The sequence below is a fragment of the Myodes glareolus genome, chromosome 4 (assembly GCF_982192425.1).
Source record: "Myodes glareolus chromosome 4, mMyoGla1.1, whole genome shotgun sequence".
Classification (NCBI taxonomy): domain Eukaryota; kingdom Metazoa; phylum Chordata; class Mammalia; order Rodentia; family Cricetidae; genus Myodes; species Myodes glareolus.
The window spans coordinates 49,370,689-49,377,331 of NC_142029.1; the positions used below are offsets into that span (position 1 = coordinate 49,370,689).

Below are 6,643 nucleotides of genomic sequence, written 5' to 3' on the forward strand. Positions count from 1 at the left end.
AACCTGCTATAATTAAACTTGACGTTCATGATATGGTTGTAACTAGAGAAAAAAGTTTTAATAGTACTATTTTACTTCTTTTCTTACTTACACTATCAGTATAAGAAAAAAAGTGCAAATGAGTGACTTCAAATGAAATGTAAATAAAGAGACCATATGTACATTGAAAAGAAATAAAAACTACACCTATAGTTTTCAGAATTGCATAATAAATTTCACTGACAGTATGAAAATTATTAATCCCATTATAATGAAAGTTATAACTTAGGGAAACATCCAATTGACATGATTTTAAGATTTATGAATAGAAGAATCATAACAAAATGAGCATATTTAACATATAAACATAAACAAATCAGTTATTTTCTATTTTTCAGAGTGGTGCTTGTAGGGAAGATCTGAAAAGAGGGTCACTGGATATAGGGTGTCCTGTCTATCATGCATTAGTTTATTCAACAAACATTTATGGATCACATAACATATGCCATATGGTGTGCTTGATACCAGAGATTTGTCAGAGAGTACAAAATAGCCCTTGCCATCAAGTTCCCTGTAGGCCAGAGAAAGTTTTTCACAGTGGAAAGGAAATACTTCTTGGAGGTTTAAACATTTGCCTTGGGACACCTAACCCTGTCTCAAGAAATCAAGAAAATGTAGTTTTACATAATATATATTTCTTGAGCTCCTATGATGGGTTTGGCACTCTGCTAATAAAAAGTGTAAGTCATTCAAATTATTACTAAGAGGTGACAAAGTGAGATATTTATCAAATAGCGTTTACTACACTTTCTTTAGTTTATGAGACAGTAGCTGTTTGGCATCCCCATTAGTATTTCTAGTACTAATGTCAAACTAAATTTGTGAAACTTGCTTTGGATTAAAATGAAGAAATAAGAAGTAATTCTGTCTCTTCTCACCTTACTCCATTTATTTGTCACAGGAAGTACATCACTGAGATTGAGTTTCTAGAGTTCAAAGTTTGATGTTTTGGAATTTTTTTAAAATCCTCTCTGCTCCTGCTTATGGCTTAAGATGTAAGCGAGTCCTTAGTTTCAGTTCCAGCCTCCATGTCTGCTGCTTGTTGGCATGTTTTTCCACCATAATGAACTTTTATTCCTCTGGAAATGTAAGCTCAACTAAAGTTGTTTCATTTTCCTCAGGACCCATAAGTAATTGAACTAAGTACTGAACATTGTATTTCAAGCTCTCATAACAGAGACACTCAATAAATGTTTTTCTTTAATTGAATTGAATAGAATCCAATAATTATACAGAATACAACTTTAATGAGCAGGAAAAAATTGGGAAGGGGGCATGCTAATTTACTCTGTATCGTTCCAATTTTAATATATGTGCTGCTCTACATGCATGTGACCATTTTCTAGCCAGGTCTATTTGTGAGACTCCTAACAATGAGAGCAGGAGCTGTTCCTAATGCTGACTTTTAGGAACCTGTTTCTATAAGTGCCTTGCATAGCCTAAATACAAGGGAGGTGTTTAGTCTTACCATAACTTGATATGCCACGCTTTGTTGATATCCTGTGGAGACCTACCCCTTTCTGAACAGAAACAAAAGAGCATTGGATGGGGGGAAATGGGAAGTGGAAGGAGGGAAGGGAGGGGAAACTGCAACCAGGCTGGAAAATAAATAAATAAACAAATGCAAATGAAATAAAGTTGTTTGCAATTGGAAAAACATAGTAACATTATAAACCACCCAAGATTTTTCTTAAACTCTAACTAGCCATTTGCACTTGAAAAGATGACCCCAAAGTACTTAAATCCAGTACATCATCTATGCAACCAGGCATTCAGTTCTGTTTAGTGTATTGTGGTTTTGTGCTCAAACTAGTCATTCTTATTAATTCTTTTTTTTTCTGTTAAGAGGAAATAAGATATTGCGAGTTTATATCTTTCTTAATTTCCATATTCTAAGTGCAGGTCTCAGGCAATGATAATTTAGACTGTATATTTTATATCTTATTCTAATCTTCTACTGTTTAATAGATTTACAAAAAACTAAATAAAAACAGAGTTCCAATTGATTTGTATAATGGGGTGTGACATAAAATTTTATGATATGTAGTCACATATTGGTGTATCTCATTTGAGAGATTAATTGTTTTTTTAAGTACCTAGATGAAATAGAATGTAAAAACTCACCTAAGTATAAAGACAGATCTCATAATTCCCAAACAGAATGCTATCAATTATATTTCAATCTTACATATTAAACTCCTACTACTCTACTGTATTACATGCTACAGGCAGATCGAAACAAAGGGAGCCAGAATTTCTAAGCGTTTATGGAATCCTCAAGATAACAAAAGGGATAAGGTGACTGCAATACAGGAACACACAAGACTAAATGCTTCCTAAATTACCGCTGCAAAGTAAATTTTGGATGGGCCTTAGTTTGATCCTAATTCACTATTATTTTTTATTATGCCTTTAAGCCTTTTCATGCTACCTTTTGTAGATAAAATGGAGGAGTGGAGGGACTGGCAAGATGGCTCAGTGTTTAAGAGCACTGACTGCTCTCTTAGAAATCCTGAGTTTAATTCCCAACAACCACATGGTGGCTCACAATCATCTGCATCGAGATGTGATACTGTTTTCTGGTGTCCATGCTTACATGCAAGCAGAACACTGTATACATAATAAATAAATTTTTAAATAAATAAAGTAAAATGGATGAGTTGAATGGGATAGAATGACAAAAAATATACCTGCACATCTAGTAGAGAAAGTGAATTCTAATAGAACAATAAAGTCAGATCTTTACTTCTCATCAGTTGCAAAACTCAACTCAAATGAATTAAATATTTAGATATAAAATTTGAAGCTGTGAAATAACTTAGAAGAACACATAGGGAGAATATTTCAGGATACTGGAATTGACAAGTATTTTTTGCATATGACTATAAAGCTCTGAATTGCAGAGTGGTGGGCTGTTCTGGATGTTGGCTCCACCTTTCTCCAATTTCAAAATGGTAGACGTACCATTTTTGCTAGCTCTGGGGCCACCAGGTAGGAACTGCAGGCACTCAGCACTTTAACTCTGAGACTGAGTATGAGGCACAGAAACTCTTTCTATCTCAGTTACAGCCAAATTTGCCATGCAGAGCACTGCACAGCCTGGAAACATCTCTCTGTATGGTGGCAGGAATCCTCCATGCTCTCCTGCCTGCCCAAGCCTGATTCTGCCATCTGCTCAGGCAGGAAGAGCTGAGCCATGGGCATGGTCCCAGCTACTTTCCTTACTACCCCAAGCAGACACACAAACATCCAGGCCCACAAATTCACTATAGCCAGAGATTGCACTGGTGGCAGGGCCCAGGAAGTTGTGTTTTAAAATGGAGAGGCTTTTTTTTTCTGCTGCTATTGCTGAACTAGGCAATCTCCCTACAGCATGCCCTAGCAAACAACAAAAAGCTGTGTTAAACTCTATATTTGTGTCTAGAATTCCTTTTTAAGCCATTTTAGGTTTTATGTGGAGTTAGTTACCACGTTGAAGTGCCACTCTGTTGTAAATGGCGAGCGGGCTGCTTTTCATCCGGCCCGGTTCCAGGCCGCCCAGCTAGTTTACACCCAAAATAATTACCCGGAAACTGTGTTCATTCAAACACTGCCTGGGCTATTATCTCCAACCCCTTATTGGCTAACTCTCACATATTAGTTTAAACCCATCTTCATTAATGTGTATTGCTACTTGACTGTGACTTACCGGCATGAGTCTAACCAGCGTCCATCTTGGAGAGGAGAGCTATGACATCTGTCTGACTCTGCTTTCTTTCTCTCAGTCTTCTGTTCAATCTACTCCACATATCTAAATTCTTCCCTATCAAAAAGTCAAGGCAGTTTTCTTTATTCAACCAATGAAAGCAACACATAGAAAGAAGACCCTCCTACATCACTTAGTTATGCTACATGATTAGTTATGTTAATAGAAATGTCTGAAAACTGTGTGTTCTGTGAAAGCATGAGTAAGTTGTCTATAAAAGATTGTTGGTCTGTAAAGTTTACAAATTATTGAGTTTCTAATGGGCTTTTTGCTTGATGTTCTATACTCCTAACAGACTCCATATAACATCTGGGAAAAGAAAAGTGTTCTATAAAAAGAAAAGGCAAGTGTTATTTTTTATTAAGCCAACCAGCAATCAATAACAATATTCCTTAATGGTGACAGATTCTCCTCTATTTCTATAACCATAAACCTAAAAACATATTTTGCTTTCTCTGAAACCAATTGTTGAGTTTATTTATGTCCATGCATCCAGACCTTTCATACAAGCACATCTTTCTGTGGTTGCCTTCAGGAGCAAAACCCAAATCTTCAGTCCTTGTGGTTCTGGTGATAATAAACTCAGGATAATTCATTCACTGAAATCAATCTTGGGAAAATCCACTGATCTATAATTTAAGATTATTTGGCTGTTCACTGGCAAACACTTACATAGAGCAGTCATTTAGTGATTCTTGATCTGAGTTTTCTGAAATTCATTCTCATGCTGTGCTGTGATTCACAGCAGAGAAAGGAGAGAAAAACAGCAGCAGGTTCCAGGCAACTGCACTTTTCCAAAGCACTGCCATTGCACAAATCACTTAAAAGCTTCTGGGAGACTCAATGATGGCGAGGATTGTCTAAGACACTTCATACTTGTACATGGACTAACAGACACATGTATGTGTGTATTTACACACAAACGCACATGTGCACACGTGCAAACATGTACTTCTTATGATGAACTCATCAGGAAGCTTCTCCTTAATTAGGCTCAAGTTTGTGAAGAAGTCAGCTGTTCTTTATTTTTCCCTGACATTATTTCACTAAAACTCTTTCTAGACAGTATTTATTACCTTGTAAGTCCAGAGATAATCATTCCATTCAATCAGAACTCATGAATAATTCAATAATCCCAACTTCACATAATTTCTGCTTCTACTTTTACAACCAGTGAAAGAATCATTTATATCATTTATTTATTTTTGTCGACAATGAGTAAAAGATAAAGGAGGTTTTATTTTGTGAATTTCTTTTCAAAGAAAATGAGCTTCTCGGCTCTTTCATTTCAAATTGGACAAAAGCAGAGCCACACAGACAGAACAACAGTGCAAATGCACAGCAGTCACCTCTGAGAATGGTTTCTATATAAATTTGTTGAGGGAATTTTAATCATTGTAAATAGTTTAATATTATTTTATACACTATTGCCAGGAAACAATTATAGTTCCTGCCAGACGATTTTAGCTATAATTTCAGGGGTCATTTCAGCAAAGTGCAATTTGAATACTACATTTGAAAGAGTCTGAACTGCTTTAAGCACCAAGAAGTTGATAGCATTTATTCTTAGGACAGAAAATGTGGCTGTTTCTCATTTTCTGACATAAACACTGAGAGACAATAAAAGACATCGTGTTTGTCCTTCACAGCTGTTTTGTTCTGTGGAATTGTCTGCAGCACTTGTGTCTATGCAATCCAGTTAGGAAGCCATTACCCTCAAGCTCCTACAGGATACTCTGTCACTTTTACAAACAGGAGGCTGAAGTTATAGCCGTATCTTTAAAAATTTTTCTTTAAATTTAAATAGCCATACGTGACTAATGGCTCCATGTTTGCCATTAAATTCTGTAAGTCCAATGAGAATGGCTAGTCAACAGGTAGATATTGTTCAAATCCTCTTTTTAAATGTTTCATTGCTATGAAAATTCTCATTTTCTTATTACAGATTAGCCAGGAAATTGTAATTAATCCATCATAAGCTCTCTTTTGGTATTTTTTTTTGGCAAAGATCAGAACAAAACAGTTTACAGTTGTTGTTTTTTGATAAAATATACTATAATGAATTATGAATGTCACTGTTAGCATGGATCAAGTGATGAAGTAAGAGATGTTAGCTTTTAATACTCTGATCCCCACAAAAAAGTACCATTGCATATGTGTACTTACATTAATATTTACACTTGCAGATGAATGAATATAGACATCACACATACATACACACACACACACACACACACACTCTAAGGTATACTAGAGTAAATTAGTTCATCAGAAAAGTATATTGCCAAAGTAAGCAATAATTTCTAGTATCTATCAGTTGATTACTCTCCTTAATTTTTAAGTTTCATAAGTTTAATTATAATTATCTAGCTATAAATCTCCATTTATAGCTATATGTCTATTTTTTATCTGCATCTATCTTTTTTTATTTCTATTCTCATCTATTTATACTCATTTTATTTTTTTAAAAAGGAAAGCAAACTCTCTTTTTTATTTTACACACCAATCCCAGTTCCTACTCCCTCCCCTCATCTTATTCCCTCCACCTACCCCCCTCCACCCCATCCACTCCTCAGAGACGGTAAGGCACATTGCTTTGGGGTGGTTCAAGGCTCTCCCTACTATGTCTAGGCTGAGCAAAGCATCTATCCAAAGAGAATGGATACTACCCAAAGCCAGTACAAACAGTAGGAATAAATCCTGGTACCATTGCTAGTGGCCTGGTGAAAGACCTGGATAAATCCAGACCCCTCTAGCAGAAAAAATAGAGCCAAAAATCTAAGCAGGGAGAGAAGAATCAAAAATCTAGATTAGCCAGTTCAGTGACTCTGTTTCAGAAACTAGCTGAAGATAAATTTA

General features: G+C 35.7%; 1 non-coding gene across 1 annotated transcript; it reads right to left on the bottom strand.

The window, feature by feature from the left end:
- Positions 1 to 1,264: 1,264 nt before the first annotated feature.
- LOC125412059 (U6 spliceosomal RNA) lies at positions 1,265 to 1,370 on the bottom strand. The gene has a single exon (XR_007235468.1). It is a non-coding gene; the product is annotated as a U6 spliceosomal RNA (small nuclear RNA).
- Positions 1,371 to 6,643: the final 5,273 nt, after the last annotated feature.